Source organism: Chiroxiphia lanceolata, chromosome 8 (assembly GCF_009829145.1).
Source record: "Chiroxiphia lanceolata isolate bChiLan1 chromosome 8, bChiLan1.pri, whole genome shotgun sequence".
Taxonomy (NCBI): Eukaryota; Metazoa; Chordata; class Aves; order Passeriformes; family Pipridae; genus Chiroxiphia; species Chiroxiphia lanceolata.
Window position 1 is genome coordinate 27,490,399 of NC_045644.1, and position 16,765 is coordinate 27,507,163.

Here is a 16,765-nt window from a genome sequence, read left to right on the forward strand (position 1 = left end):
CTCTCTTACATAGATTTTGGTCAGTCATAATTTCTTATCTTTCTAAGCTTTTCTCCAACTGATTCTATGATTTAAAATAATAATCTTGTGGTAAGAGGCCCACAAGTGCCTAATTAGACTGTGTGCCAGAATAGCATTCCATTGATAATTAAATATGTCAGTTTAATGCAGTAGGTGTGACTCAAACATATTAAGCCACTGGGAAGTCATTTGAGCTGCGTAGTGCACCTGAAAGGAATCAAAAACACAATCTTTCTTTTGGACCATTAAAATCCTTCATGATTGTTATCTATGATTTGTAGTAAAATATTTAAATTTGAAAATCCTTCTTCTTTCATCAAACATATATTTCTGTTCGCTGCATCAGCAACCAGGAAATGTGATCACATGCACCTTCCTGGCCTCTGCTTTAGGAAAAAAAATTAAAAAAAAGAAGCAAATACCTAATGCATAATAAAGTGTAAAGTGCCCTTTGTCCAATATAGACCCAAAGTGAAATAATGTGATTTCCTTAAGGTAGGGAAATGCTAACACAGATCACAAAACAGAACCATATGTCATTATTTCCAAAGTAGAAGTTGCTACTGAATGCCTGTTTTATAGTTGCTGCACAGATATAGCACTGTGGGAATGAGTTTCAGCTCTATATCTTTTGTTTTGGCCCTGCATCTCAGTGTGCAAATAGGATTTGTGCTCAATGAGGCACCAACACACTGAAAGTCATAGAATCACAAAAGCACAAGTCTTGGGAGGGATTCCCAGTGGGTGGCAATTCAACCTCCTGCTAAGTATGGGCCCAGTTTTTGGTTGCTCAGGGCCTTTATCTTGTGAAGTTTTGACTACCTCCAGGGATTTTTTGATAGGTCATTCAGCATTGTTGTTTTTTAGGGAGATAATTTCTCTGAAAAATTAAACCTGCAATGGGAGGGCTCTACAATCTCTGCCCTGTTCCAAGTCTGCTCAAATGTAAGCCGTAAGGGAAACAACCTTCCCCTAGAAATGAGGCTGCTACTTACTACAGTGTTGCTATACTTCTGGATATCCAGGGTTCACCAATGGAAAAGTTGTTATACTTGAGTTCTTTTTTGGTGGCCAGAGAAAAGGAGTACATGTTTGCTGAGGTCCCATGAGAAGCAGTGTCACCGCTGTGTCTCATGACAGCAGCAGGGCTGACCAGAGCTCTGCTGTGTACATCCCCTTTTGAACCCTTGCATGAAAGCCACCCTCCTCACTACCCTGTCTGTGCCCAAATGTCTCACACTGAGGCCAAATGTCTCACACCAAGTTTACATTTTACCCTATAGTCACACCACTGATTGCAGAGTTTAGCTGACAAAAAGCACAGCAAACTTAATTGATGATGTAGCAAATGGTTGATTTAAACTGACATATTATTCCTTTTTCCCCAGTTTTGCTGGTGTGTAATTCTAGCTTTTTAAAAGTTTATCTCAATCTGCCTCTGATTTTCACCTCCTGAACCTGCATTGCTTTCTATTTGTGACACGAAAATTAGTTGCCATGGAAATGATTGCATCAGGAACAGAGGATCTCTTAAAGAAGGGACAGAAAAAAGATTGCACATATAAGCAGATGGGCTTAGCAGTGAGCAAGGAGGAAAAATCACCTAAAATCTAAAGTCTAACGAGCAGAGGAGCTTGTTTTAAAAAACTCTGTCTATATTTTTATTTGTATACCACATCATCTTAAACATTTGATGTATGTCTGTAGGTGTTTACCTGACGTGCCAATTTATTTGTAAGTATATCCCTATATTTGTGGGGACTGAGTAGCAGTCTACTTCTACATAGTAGAATGAGTTGCAGTAGGTAAGCAAAGACCCCTCTGTGAAACAGGTATAAGAGGAAAGGTTCAGAGGGTTCCTTTGCTGGTCCAAAAAATGATGCAGCCCATATTCCCCAAATGCTGTGCAAAAAGAGCATCTGCCTGATGAGCACGGTGACAGCAGCCTCTGTCCAGGAGGGCTGGTTCTGCTTAGCTATATTTGAATTTTTTTTCTTATCTTAGTAAGGATCTGACCTGAGATATTTCAAGGCTGATTCTTTTGATTTGGATAAGAATGGAATAAAATCCATGGTGGGATTGTCAGGCTTACACTGAGATGGCTTTCATTCACAGCACTGACACAAAGATCCTTCTCAAAAAGTCAAATACAATTTTCATTATGGAGGATTATAGTCTTTCTATCTACATTTCTATATCCATAGTGATGGGAAGCTGACAGTCTCTTCACACACGATTTTAGGGAGAATGCTCAATAGATTTCAGCTGTGGTGTGATTGGTGATAAGGACATTTTCAAGGAAAGGCAAACTAAATTTCACATAATGTAGGGGACAATATTTAGGTCCGTAATTGTTTTGCCTAGGTATAGTGTAAGTCTAGACATTTTAAAACGGACATAGGTGTCCATTTTGTTTGTCATTTTGGAGAAAAAAAAGGCAATTAGATCTGTGTGTTTGCACAGTGAGAATGTTGAAAAGCAATGATCTCTAGCTAATAATCAGAACATTTAGTCCTCTACAAGGTGGCTGAAAGGATCACAAGCTGTCTGGTTTGAGATCTTATTAGAAACAAACCTTGTTTCACCATATCTTTTGAAAAAGTAGTGGCTTTGATACTTTCTGTGCAATTATCACCTATAGTGGTCGCTGCAAAGCTTTGTGTTATGTCCCAGGTAAAATAGTTTTGCTCCACCCATAACCTGGAAGGTTGGGCTTTAGTGATATTGTACTGACTACACTGCACCATCATTACAAAGCTGCTGTCCTGTCATGCTGGGGAATTGGCTTTTGCTGCCAAAGTATAAATCTAAGCAAATACCTCAGAAAGCTTTTCATGCAGTCGCTGGAGTAAAGGAATGTTAAAGAAAAAAGCTTAATATTTGGTTAAGTTAAAGGCTATTCTTTCGTTTGGTTTCTGTGAATATTTTAACGTATTAAAAAAAGGTCTGTACAGAGCATGAGATTTATGTACATGAAGAACATTTGCCAAAAATCACATTATGAATTTATACAGATGAATATTTAATCAGAAGACCCAAATTTTAATAGTTATGCTTATAAATATAAATAAAAAATACAATGCACAATCCAAGTTAAATCACAAAGCTTGATTTTTGCTTTATGTACTCAAGATGAAGAGGTCATCAATAATTCCATCATGGAAGATTATTTATAGGGATGGTTCTTCAGATAATTAAATTATGACATATTAGAATATTTTAAACTGCTTAAGGCCAACTATAAATAGAAAATAATTTTATACAAATTACTTGTTCCGGCTGGGAACTTTGACAGCAGTGGTCAGTGTCATCAGAGTTAAGGAATATCTTATTCTTGGCATCCATTTTTCTAAATTTACAATGAACTTGAGCCCATCTGCCACATCTCCATCTCTCTTTATTGCTTGGCAGTAAATTTTGTGGCTTGCTTTGGGACAATATATTTTGTTTATTTTGAGTATTTTTGTATCAACACATCACTCAAAACTCACTCAAATCTTAGTCTTCAGTAAGGCTCTGTCATAGATGGGCTAAATATTACTTTTTATTTCAACAACTTTTTTGTTAATTCTGTGCTCCTTTGTGGTCCTGATGTTTTCAAGGGGTGGGAGGTGTCTGGGATTTTTGGTCTTTCATTTTCTGTTAACAGAGAAATTAATGAGGAATGTATCTTGTGATACCACCAAGACAGACAGACAGGATCATAATAGTTAGGAATGGTGAAAAAAAAAAAAAGTATTAGATATCGACATCACTTCTGAGGGGCAAAAAGTCCTTAATGAGGATTAGACTCTTGTCAGAGCTTAGACTGGGAGTCTGAACTACCTCATCTAATGATAGTGAACAAGAAGTGCACTGTTAGGTAAAATAACGCTCTGCAAGATATATGTATATTGCTCAGAGTTGGATTTTTGTTTTCCATCCATCTTGTAATTAAATTTAGTATTAAGAGCTTTATTTTTTTAAAGATTCTGCAGATTCTGTTCTCGAAATTTGCCATCAAAATACTTTTGCTGTTCACTCTCTCTCCAGAAGTTCTAATAATACTTTGTAACATAGAAGATGCAAAATAAGCATTTTAACTGCCTATTTAAATATTTAATTTTAAATGCCTATTTAAATAAGGGCAAGGCTATTGATGGTTCAAAAGGAGGATTAATTTGGTTTTCATACTACTGGTACATACTCTTAAAAATCAAGGGCCTTTGCAGGGCTGAAGTAAGAAAGCCTGTAGGTGTCCCTTCCACTGCTCCCCAACTACTTTGATGCAGCAGTGAAATGCTGAGCCTTCAGCAGGACTGGTTTGAGTTCAGCATCCTAATGAGCAAGGACTGGGAACCCTTTTTCCACCTTCCACAATATTGTTTTGAAATGTTCTTGGATATTTTTAATTATTTAAGGTTATTTTCTTAAAGGCTCATTCTGACCCTTTCTCAGGAGTCAAATTTCCTAGGAGCATTTCTAGTCTCATGCAGTGAAATCTTTTGAAATATTTCTTTAAAGTATCTTTGACCAATGTTTTAGTTGTTTTCTTTCTTGATAAGAATCCGTGTAATTTATGGAAATTCTTTCATTGCAAAGGTAAATATTTTCTGTTTCTTATATTCTAAGCATTATCACTTTTTTATTATTGTCCAAACATATACTATCATGAATCTGTCATGTTTAAATATGTTGTACTCAAAGACTCATGTTTTCTACCTTTTTTTTTTTTTTACAAACTATATATAATTTGGTTTTCAAAAGAAGTATAAAAGTGTGAAGTTTGTCTTGCATAACCTGCAGCCGATATTTTTGGGCACACTTAAAAGCAGTCCTTAAAGGGAAAGGATCCAAAGGCTTCTGTGCTTCTGTACTTAATTGTACACAGAAATCACATTATTCATGGAGACTTCATTGTTTATATCTTATTTATGCACTTTCTAACCCTTTGTGAACTGGAAGAAAAGGGGCTTCCTACTGACATCTGCATCTAACAGTTGAGACTCCAGTAATGGATTTGTAGACACCTGAATCCCTGAGCTGTGGGTTTATATTTTGGCATGAAAAAACTGAACATTTTAGACTCTGTGATCTTAGAGGTCAGATCCACCCTAAACAATCAATATCTTGTAGGAACATATGGAGCGTGAATCAGGCTTGTGTTGCTGCTCCATCATTACATTCCTTCCTGGATGAGGAACTTGAACAATGCTCCTGAATGTTGCCCCACAGCTTTTGCTGGCATCAGTGGATGCAAATATACAGATTTTGGTAGGCAAAACACTTTCTGCCTGTGCAACAACATCGAGATGAACGCACAGAGTATTAAATGCTTCTCAGCTGTGACTAGGGTTTCTAATTCAGTGGAGACAAAACCAAAACAACCACAAACAGGATCTCCCTGTGAATGTTGGAGGCTACTTATTTTATGAAACCCTAATTCATAGACAATATAGTTATCACAACACAGACTGTACCTTCTTACTTGCCTGTTCTTTTGCATGACAGTAACAAAATACCCTAAACAAGAGAGCATATTATGAGATAGCCTTTCAGAGCAGAAAGCTTTTTTCCAAACTAAAATGGACATTTCTGATTGAGATGTGAATGTTTTGTTTTCCTTTACCTCATGAAGCATCTGGTCTTTTGCTTCCCTTGTTGACAGCAAGTACATTCACTTCTCTCTTCATCAGAGAGCACCTAAAAGCATGACCATAAGTATTCTGTGTCCTGCCACACTTAAATGGTCAGCTGACACCTCCACAATAAAGGCCAGCTGGAAAGGATTTTTAACTTGACCATTTTTAATTGATATCTGGACTTGCTGGCAAATGAGATCTCTGAGCACTGCGAGATTTTGGCTTTTGGTTTTTTTCTTGAATACATTTGATTTAAATTATTCAAGACACTTTTCTGTGCTTGCTTAGATTACAAACCATTATTTCTACCATTTGGAAATCTTCCTATTTCCAGGATTTCTCCACACTGGAGCAGGCATTATTTTCTTCTGGATATTGGCTACAGTTAACTGTGCCCTGCAGTACTTTCAGCCCTAACAGGTTAGATAAATCTGGCTTTGGAAGGTCCGTTCACAGCAGCTGGCTGTGAGTACTGTAGATTTATTTGGTGATTCAGGTACCAATGAAGGAGAAACTCTTTCTTCTGGAGCACTTTCAAGGGTTATAAAACTTCTGCCTATGTATAAGAAGAATGGAAACATATTTTCTGTGCTTTTCTCTATGCAATACTTTCTCTAGGCAAGTAAGATGCAATAATAATCAGTTAGAAATTTATTCAGACCTCTTGCTGGGAGGTGATTCCTATCCTCTTACTAAAGGTCTGTTATTGATGTGCACAGTGCTGGCTTTCAGCACTACCAGTTGTATTTTGGAAAGTGATGATAGAAGGAATTGCCATCTTGCATCATTTGTAACACGTGTTTGCCCAGCCTGACTCCAAAGTGAAACTAGAAAGAAGCATTTATCCTAGGGAGTAAGCTGTAGCCAGATGAAGAGAACAGGGTAGCATTTAAATGACTCTTGTGTGATACACCACCAAACATTTGTCGCTAGTGTAGCCAGGCACTTCCCATCAGACTGCCTCTATATTCCTGTGTTTGCCTCCTGCATTCAGTGAGGCTTATTGTTTTACATCTCACGGCAAAGCTTTTGGTGCTCAGCATCCTTCCTGCAAACTGTCACGGGTTGGTTTGGCTGCCACTATCTGTCTTTGCCCTGGCATACATGAGAAGCACTTGTTATCACACTAGTTGAAAGGCATTTTAAGTTGTTCCCTGCTGTTTTCTGCTGTGTGTTGCTGTTTCTGAGCTGAACACATGCCTGATTATACGCTAACTTGAACCCAATCTCACACAGTAATGGTGTTTGCTGGGCTGGCAAACTGGACTTGGGGATTAAACATATATTAGGATCATGGCTTGAATGAGAATCAGCAATGTTACCAAATTAAAAAAACTCAGTGCTTTGCAAGCATAATATAAACCTGACACATATAATGAAAATCAAAGTTAGCACATGAAATTTTTTCAAGGTCATATGTGTTGTAGTGAGTTTCCATAAAACTTCAGTCTTTTTCTCAAAATAACAAAGGAAAATGTTTTGTATTTATTTATGTGATTACATTTGATGCTTTTGAGTAAGGATTTTTTTAAATGCTTTCACATCCAAGTTTTAAAAATAAAGAGGAAAAATCTAAAGATCAAGAGATCAGTAGAAACTAGTAAGCTTCCAATACTTAAGTATAGCATTCTTCACAGAACGGGTGATTAAATATTGGAATGGGCTGCCCTGGGAGGTGGTGGAGTCACTGTCCCTGGAGGCGTTTAAAGAAAAACTGGATGTGGCTCTTAGTGCCATGGTCTAGTTGGCAAGGTGGTTTTTGGTCATAGGTTGGACTCAGTGATCTCAGAGGTCTTTTCTAACCTAATTGATTCTGTGATTCTCAACCACTAAAAGCAAAAGACTCACTAAACCAGTAAATACTATCTCCATTATCACATAGCAAATATGTAAAGCAGAACTGCACTAAAAGGTGTTTCACAGTCTACAAAGATGTTACATAACTCTGATACTCTGCATTTCAAAGACTAGTAAAAATGTAGTCTAAAATCCCAAGAATTTAAATTCAGAATCTGGAAATGAGTAGGAGCTTACTATTAAGGAAGCGTAAACAGCAGTGTGTTAATTTAAAATGGTTTTGGCAATTGAAACAAAATAGATATCTGCTTTACATAACAACAAGTGTTCTAGTTTGGATTCTAAGTTGTTCATATTTCATATGCCTGCATGAGTTTCAATGAGATTTAGAAACTGGACTACTAAATCACAAAAGTGTTGTGAAACTGTGATTTAAAAACAAGCAAACAAACAAAGCCTAAACAGGGTTGTACTTGGACTTGTTAAAACCCCTTTGTGTCTGACTGTTTCAGTCTTACAAACTGAACTCTGCAGTCTCTCTGCTTTGTGAAACTTGGGAGTGTCTTTCCTGCTTCTAAACACAGTGGGATCAGGATGTGAGTCTGTGATGTTCCTTGGGCTGGACCGATGCTTGCTGCACGGTTATAAGAAAATTGAACCATTTAAATAATGAATAAAAAATAACAAAAGTTTTAAGGCTAACAGAATATTTCATCCTTAGGGTTTTACAATGCATGGAAATATAGGAAATGAAACTGCAAATCTGCCACCATGTAATCCATCTGGAGAGGAAGGTAAAGGGAAGGGAGGACAGGTACCAGAGATCAGCAGGAGCTAAAGGTGAGTATGGATACTCAGAGATAAGGTGAGGCTTTTTTTATTTTTGTTATGATGCAAAATGTGCTGCCACAGTTGTGTGAGATAATGACTTCTACTGAATTCCTGGTGGGAAAGCCTATAATGAATACAGCTGCCTACACAGAAAGGGGTGTATAATCTACCACACTGCTCCCCATTTCTCACCCAGTAGAACTATACTTTGGCTTTCATGTAAAAAGATACAAGCAAGCCAGGAAGCTGGTATTTGTTCTGTTTTTAATTTGTTTGGGGTTTGTTTGGTTGGTTTAGGGTGAGTGTTTTTGTATTTATTTTGGTTTTTAGGTTTTTTTTTGGGGGGGGGGGGGACAGGAGAAGCACGCCCACTGTTTTCCTCTGGTTTTGTGTTGTGTATCCCTGCCATCTCCTCTGTGATAGTGACTCTGACCCTCAAACCACTCACAGAAGAAATGCTTCTCCAGGCCAGCCTCCCTCTTACCCTGCCACAGTCTGTCTGCAGGGGTGAGAAAGCAGTTAATTCTCTGTTCCTGTTCTGACTGGTCAAAGCTCTTGACAAGATGTCAGTGCCTACTGCGATAGCAGTTCTTAGCCTTTTTTTCATTATTTGAATACCTTACTTGGAAAAGAGCCCTAAGCTTGTTGAAATAACTCCACAGAGACTCTGAGAGAGCCTTGAGATTTTAAGACCAATCAGTAAACTGCTCTGGCTTTGAAATATGGTCTTTCATTCAGTTATCTCTAGTCAATTCAAGCTGTGGTGTCCTTGCTCTCTGCCACTGTTCAGCTGAATTTTGGGTTTGTTTCAATGCTTTCACAGGGCAGATATAGCCTTAGCTCGGACTGTGATAGTCAAGAATAAATGCCTATGAGAAAGGCATGGTGTATCTACTGCTTCCTTTGAATTCTTATAAAAACAAAAAAAACAAACAAAAACCAGTACATCATAGAAGAAGCTCTTTGCTGAGGAAGCTGCTGAAGAGCTGGAGAGCACAGCAAAGCTTTCGGTGCTATGCAGAGGAGGAACTATCAGATTTCTGCCCTGATATTGTGTATATTCATTAATATCACCTTCCACTTTACCCCTACCAGAGTGGAATACTGAAACTCCAGTGGGGTTTCTTCCTTTCTGCAGTGCTGGATCACAAGGGAATGAAAAATCTTTGACCAAATACCGGCTCCACTAGTCTAGGATGGCAAATATGCAGGAGTTGTCATCAGCAGTCTCTCACTCTGATTAGGTATTTCCTTGCTATATGGTGGGCTATTCTATGAGCTGAGGAGCTACACAGTTCAAAGTGAATTCATCTAATTATAGTTTGAAAAGTCTAGGAAGGGAGCACAGTTGGAAAAAATTGTTGCAAATATATATGAGTGTTTAAAAGGATGACTGATTTCATGGGCCACTCACTGTATCAGATGCATCTCTTGACACAAGATGAGGGGTAACTTCTCCAAGTCCCTTAAGCTGAATGAAGTATGATATATAGTCTCTAATTCTTTATGCTATACAAATGAATGTGTGCTTTGGGATACCCAGTAAATAACATACTTCCTATATTCTTAAAATGTAGTGATATGGGCCTTATGGAGGATATTCCAAAAGCCTCAGCTTCTGCTATTGCTCATCTGGGTTCTATAAGGCTGCTTGGTTGGAATTCTCTGGGAGTAGATGAAGGAAGGAAATAGAAAGAATCTTTTTTTTCTTTTCTTCTCCTAATAATAAGACCACATGAAAATCTGCTTTAGGAAAAAAAAAATGGAAAAAAAGAAGATTTATTTTTTTTCCCAAACAATCACTTTCCTGAACATAATATTATGAAGGTGACTCATTTTAAATTCTCTGTCATTTAGGGAACCATGGTATCTGTACTGCCTTTTGGTATGTCCATTAAGCAGCAGCAATACATTTTTTTCCTTGGTTAGTCACTCCAGTGAGTTCAATTCTGCAGGCAGAAATGTCTTTTACTCTAAATATTTTTTTGTTCCCAGTCTAAATGCATTATGCAAATAATTCACTTCATAAAAAGATAACAAATGTTTGTGTAGTTTGGTTTTTTTTTTTTAAACAGCACCAAACATGATAGTTCAGGAAGCCAGTGTAATTTTAAGAGCTTAAGAATAAGCAGCTACAGCATAATAGGATCTGAGTTTTATGCAAATAAAACCATTATGCCCATTACTGGAGCATAACAAAGTAGAGAGACCTCTGCACTTATGGGCAATATGACAAGTGCTTTATTTATGATAACTCTTAGAATTTTCTCTTGGCATTTTCTTGCAGTTTCATGTGGTCTCCAAAAGGCAGAGTTTTATGTTGCTGAAAAGGGCCCTCAATATACTAACAAATTACTTTGTGCAAAACAGATGTTCTTCTGAGATTTTGTTTTGTTGCCTTTTTGCTCTTCAGCAGTTCAATATAGTCTTGACACTATGAAGGATTTTACTTCAGTATATATGGTTTATCTAACATAAACATGGAAGGTAGGAAAGGTCTTTGCCTGTATGATTAAACAGATCTTAAACTTTACAAGTACAGTGTGTCCAAAGTCAACAAAAAAATACCTTCCCATGGATCAAACTGCAGAGTCCCCCATTCATTCTCCTACTGCACCAGGTAGTGAAGTATATGAGTTTTTTAGAGGTCTACTCAGATGCCCCAATGACCTGAACATCTCAGTCTCATGTCTATTTGTCATTTTATTGCTCAGGTTTTTGTATTCTACAGACAATGTCCTATGGCATGGAAAAGCTGAGTGATTTGCTAAGTCTGCAAAAGAGCAGATGTGATCCTTAGCTCTGGAAAGCCAAGGGAATATCTTGATCATCCTTGATTTCTAGGAAGTCTGGCTTGTGTTCATTAACACCATGCTTTTGATAATTCAGTTCCTTCCAATTATATGAAGGAAAATACCAAACAGTTTTGGGCTAAGGTGTGCCTGAAGTTTATCCACCAAAGGCTGCATTACACTGACTCTAAGGACCAGAACCTGCCGTTAGATTTGTAGACAAGTTTCCTAAGACCCATCCTGAAGCCCAGTCACTCAGCTTGTTAATTTGGATTGACTGCTTAGTTGAAGGGACACCCAACATTGAAAAAATTTGGGTTCTCATTTCTTCTCAGCTCTAGTTTTCATTCATCTTCTGATTTAAAATTAGAGAGTGATCAGATATTTCCTAGTATCACCATTTTTTATGCATCTTTGTATCTCTGTATTTGTGAACATGTACAAACTTAAACATATGGCATCCAGCGAGGTGGTGCTTTCAACGAGCACCTTGATAAGAATTAAATCTCTAAACATTAATCTTACCTGCCTGTAAAAATAAGCAGTTGCTAGGCTCATTTCCATGGGCAAGTTGTTACAACTACTAGAGCACAATTAATCTTTGCTCTTTAAACTTGACTATGTATTTTTTGATCCCTGTCCTGTATTATGGCTGTCCTCTGTCTCAATAGGCGTGAGTTTCAGTGCATTGGCATTGCAGTGACCAGTGAAGGGACTCCTCTGTGCCACTGCAGCTCTAAAGCTTTGCCATAAAAATTATTATTGATCTGTTTTTTGAGAAGTAAAACGTCCATCCACCTCAGTTACTGGAAGCTTACAGCACGCAGTGAGGAAGTAGCTAAAGATGTCTTGTTTCCGTGGTGGCATTTTTGTTGCTGTGTCAAAGGTTGTAAAGCATAAACACCCTGGATTTTAGGGAAAACACAACCTAAACCCTTCTCACTTTTACTAACGATATTATTTACTATGTTAGAAAATAAAAAGTAGGTAAATCTACTTCCTCTTTTGCTTCCCAGGTAAGTCCCACTCAGCATAGCTAGGAGCAGTACAAGAGAGAGAAAATTGTGATGCCTTGTAGCAAAACAGGAACAGAAAATATACAATGTCCCTATACATTTTCAGGTTATTATGGTGTGTTTCAGGAAAAGGGAAAAGTCCAGCTGTGCTTGTGTCAGCCACAGAAGGAATATCAGTTTATATCTGTTTGAACTCATCACAGTAATTTCTATTATAAATCTAATTAATCTTGGCTTAGTTCAATCAGTACAAGTCAAAGCTTATTCTTGTCTCCTCTAGTCAGTGCTGGGTTTCCTATGCTGGTCGTTTATGCCTAAATGGGGCTATTGGCAAGGGAAGGCAGGCCTGCTTTTCAGAAATAGGAGGACTACTGGGACAGTAATGCTATAGCACCTCTTGAGTGCAGCATTCCCATCTGGAATAACCTCATTAACATTGCCCAGCAGTTAAGACTGCAATGTAATTGGCTTCAGATTTTATGTGCAATACATAAAAATGTGACAACAGCTCCTTAAAGGCATCATGCAGCTGCCAGCTGACCTGCCTCCTTGTCCTTATTCATCGGGGGGGAGGGATTTGTCAAGAACACCTTCATAAACAGCTTTGAAAATCCAAATCTTTCTGATTGTATTCATTTATGATGGCCTAGATACAGGGCAACTGTGAAAATTTATGGACAGAACACTTCAAGGGACATTGTCAGCAAACTACCATCCTTTATATGTGTGGTAAGACACCCACACCTCATCAAGTAGTCTTTATGGAGTGAGTGTCACTAAATAGCCCTTGTGAGCTCAATATAGTTTCCCCCAGTGAAAATAGTGTAAGTAGAAGTACTTAGGTTTACCCTTAGTACTGCAGTAAGCAGAAATCCAGGTATTGTGTGTAATTAAATGGAGATAGCAAGGTTAGTGAAATGTGCAGGTTATGCTGGCAAGTGTTAGGATATATAAGGGGGGTTCTTCTATTCTGTGTGACCTGGTAGGGCACAACAAACATGTTTAGCTTCATAGAGCAGCTTATGGAAAAGAAAAAAATACCTATTTATAATCAAATTTATACAAATTTATTTCTGGAACTATCAGCTTTTGAGACAAACTTAAAATCAGTCAAGGCATTTGTACTTAGAAAATTCAATTCCAGAACACCCAAAGTCTGTTTAATATTGGTACAAAGTTGTTTTTCACGTTTCAGTAACTCAGTTTAATACATCATTGACTTGCATCTCAAAAGATTTGTATCCAAGTCTTGGCATTGAAAGAACTTCCCTGCACAAACAATTAATCCTGAGACAGGAAACTTGCCTTTTAAGTCACCTGTTCATGTAGAAGGTGGCATGGGATTGCCACCCAGAGGCTGTTTTACTTTTGTGAAGTAAACTGTGATTCCCTAAATGAGAAAACTGTGCCGTCAGTAGCAACGGCTGCCAAAAGCTGACATGATGCATCAACATGAATTATTTCCTTAAAAACACTGCCTAACCAAGAACTCCATATGTATGAGGCAAATGAATGTTTTTGGTTACTAAGAGATGGACTAAAATGAGGACTGGAAAAGAATGGCAGACAGATGCCTGATGGTAAGTAGAGTCTTAAGAAGAGAATGGAATTACAGAATTGGTAGACTCATTTAGATGGTAAACCATTGCAAGCTCTAAGGCTCTGGATTTAGTTATTTGAATTAACATATGCAGAAGCAGAATAGACTAATTAACTCAAATAGGTGTCCCATGAAGTCATATAACCTGTCACTTGCAACCTGCATCTATGCTGGGGGGATGGGAATAACCTGCCAGCAGAAATGCCTGTACCTAAGGCTGCTGGGAATGAAGGGCTTGACTCCTTGCAGAATTCACTTGTAACTCTTATTAACACAACTGTGCAGTTATATGTTGGGGGACTGCAGAGAGAGAAGAGGTTAATGGTTCAAAAGTTTAAAATTTGGGAGGAAAATGTAATTAAATACTATAAATTCGATAGTTTTATAGCCCAGGATTTCATAGAATGCACAGTAAAATAAGGTTGATTTATCTTTACTTATTTTTAATTGGTCTCTTACTCCCCAACAGACAGTTATAAATATATAAAAGACAGTCATAAATATGTAAAGACACCCTCTGTCCCTACTTGCTCTGAAAATACAGTATTTGAACCACTATAATTTTTTTCCTATTAAAAATCTAATTTAAGCAGAACATTATACCTCTTTACAAAGAAAAATACCTATATATATATATATATATATATAAATACATTTAAATAATTTTTAAGGTAATCATTAATATAGACCTAATTTTGTGCTGAAAATTTTCAAAAATATAAGAAAAATATAAATTAAATTTAACCAACCTCTTGCTATTATTTGTTGATGAGAGTTATACACTTCACCATTTAGGTTTGGAACGCTGTACCTTGGTGTCTTACTTGCTGAATGTGCTAATGTTGTTCTCTAAAACCAAAGGATCTGCTTTGACAAAATATGGATTCTTTGTCACCTTCCATATAAATATTTGGTTGTGAGTGACTGACTCACTCCTACTCTTCTTCCTAACACAAAATATTTATAAGGAAATCTTGTAGAATTTCCTGGTACTTGCAAGTAATTCCCCTTATGAGCTGATGGGTCTAGTTGTATTGTAGACTTTGAGTATACCAGTTGACCCCTTCTGTTAGACATATTTCTCAGCTTAAATTTCCAGCTTAATGTAAATAAAAATGATTCAACCATATTGCTTAAATGAGATAGGGTGAAATACGTTGTTGTGTTATATAACTTCTTACAACCATTTAATTGAGAATCCCCTGTATTTTGAAACAGAGACTAAAAATTTGGCAGGAGGCTGATTTACTATCATGGCTGTGCCTGCACCTGGCCTGGTGCCAAATTTGAAAAGCAGCATCTTCCACATACTCGGCAGAGGTTTGTCAGAATTTACTGGAGTTCTGAGCATGTGTCCTCTCATGTGGGGCTGCTGGGGCTCTTTGAATGTCCCTGGAAGTGCTGGCCCTGCCAGCCATGGCTGCTCCTGGGCAGGGCACTGGCAGTGATGGTTATCGTGGCAGGCAGCATGTGTTGGATGGGACAGCCCACCTGGACACAGGAAGGGCAAAACAACTGGTGCACTTAGACTGGGAATGGGCAACGGCAGAGAATAGCTGGGACAGCTACAGATTTAAGAGAAAAGAACACTTTTTTTCTATCATCTTTAATTTTGTTCCACGTGAAGAATCCACTTGTCTCTCTGCCATGGATTGCCCCATTTACTAAAGATGTAAGGTCTTGGTCTGAAAACAACCTCTTGGAGATAACCAGTGTGTATCTGACTTTAGTTTCATCTGATTAAATTGGTCTTTCTCCACTTACATAACAAGAAAACCCTAAGTAAATTAAGCTCCTTTGGGCTTACATGAGGCCATTTTTACTTTCATGATTGTCTAGTAAGCTTTTCATGGCAGTGTACTGTTTCATTGCAACTGTATCATTTTGCTCTGAGCTGATATAACACTCACAAAATCACACTACCATGAACTGGCAATGGAAGGAGGTTTTTGGTTTTATTTTGGTATATGTGAAAGGGAAAGTGAAAAAGTTGCAATAAAGTAGCCAGTAGTTTTATGTTCTTTGCCTACGGTAACACAACAGCAATACAAACATGATGACATGCAAATAACAGTTTACTAATCAAATCTGCAGAATTGTTTTTTGGGTGTTTATTATTACAGCTATTTCTGGAAGATACTGTCAGACTATCTGGCTTTCTGTAGCCACAATTATGAGGATGTCTTATGAGTAATGCCCACACGCTTAATACAATTGAAAGAGCCAGAATGTTTGTTTCCCCTAAGATCCTGTTTACTTTTTTTCATTCAGATACAGCCTCATGGAAGCAATGGATTTGAAAGAAAAGGGTAAACTATTTCAGAGATCAGGGCATTTAAGTCAGGTTTTGGTCTGACTCAGTCTCCAGGGGGAACACAGAGTTGGCCGCTGTGGCTAACTACTCCAAATGCTGTGCTGGGGACACAGTTTCAGTTTATCACCCTGAATTGCTTCAGTTACTTTTTTCAGTTTTTCTCAGAGTAGAGAAATATGCATATGTGTTTCTAAGTACACAGATGACTTGAGGAATTTCTATTGCCATCCTATTCAGACAAGATAGTTCCTTTGTTCTGGTGACTTTCTGCAGCATCCATTTCATGCTATTCCTCCATGACTTGAACTCAACAGTACCTGCCATCCTGCAGATAGATACTATCTATTAAATCAGCATTAGTACTTTCACCCTCAGAGCCCCTAGAGCAAATATGTCTGAAGGAGATTTTGAAGGATGTGATGAGCTGTACTAGCTGGATCTGCTTCTCCTCTTTTGTTCTGTTTTTGCTGCTTTTCACCCTTCCCTGCCTTACTTGCCCAGGTGTCATTGCAATAGCTGATAATCTTTTCAGTAGCATACAAAAAATTTACCTCAGTATTGACTGCTGATAATGCAGCACAGCTATACAAAGGGACAAAATACCACTGGAATATAAATGAGATTCAGTTAAAACTGAGAAATTAAATTTTAACATATGTATATTGCAGACTACTCATTTTTGTGGAGGCATGAAGGCCAAACACTCAGGTTGAATCTGTGGGCTGTGACCATGTCATTTGCCTTAACAGGACAAGCCTGACTTGGTCTAATGC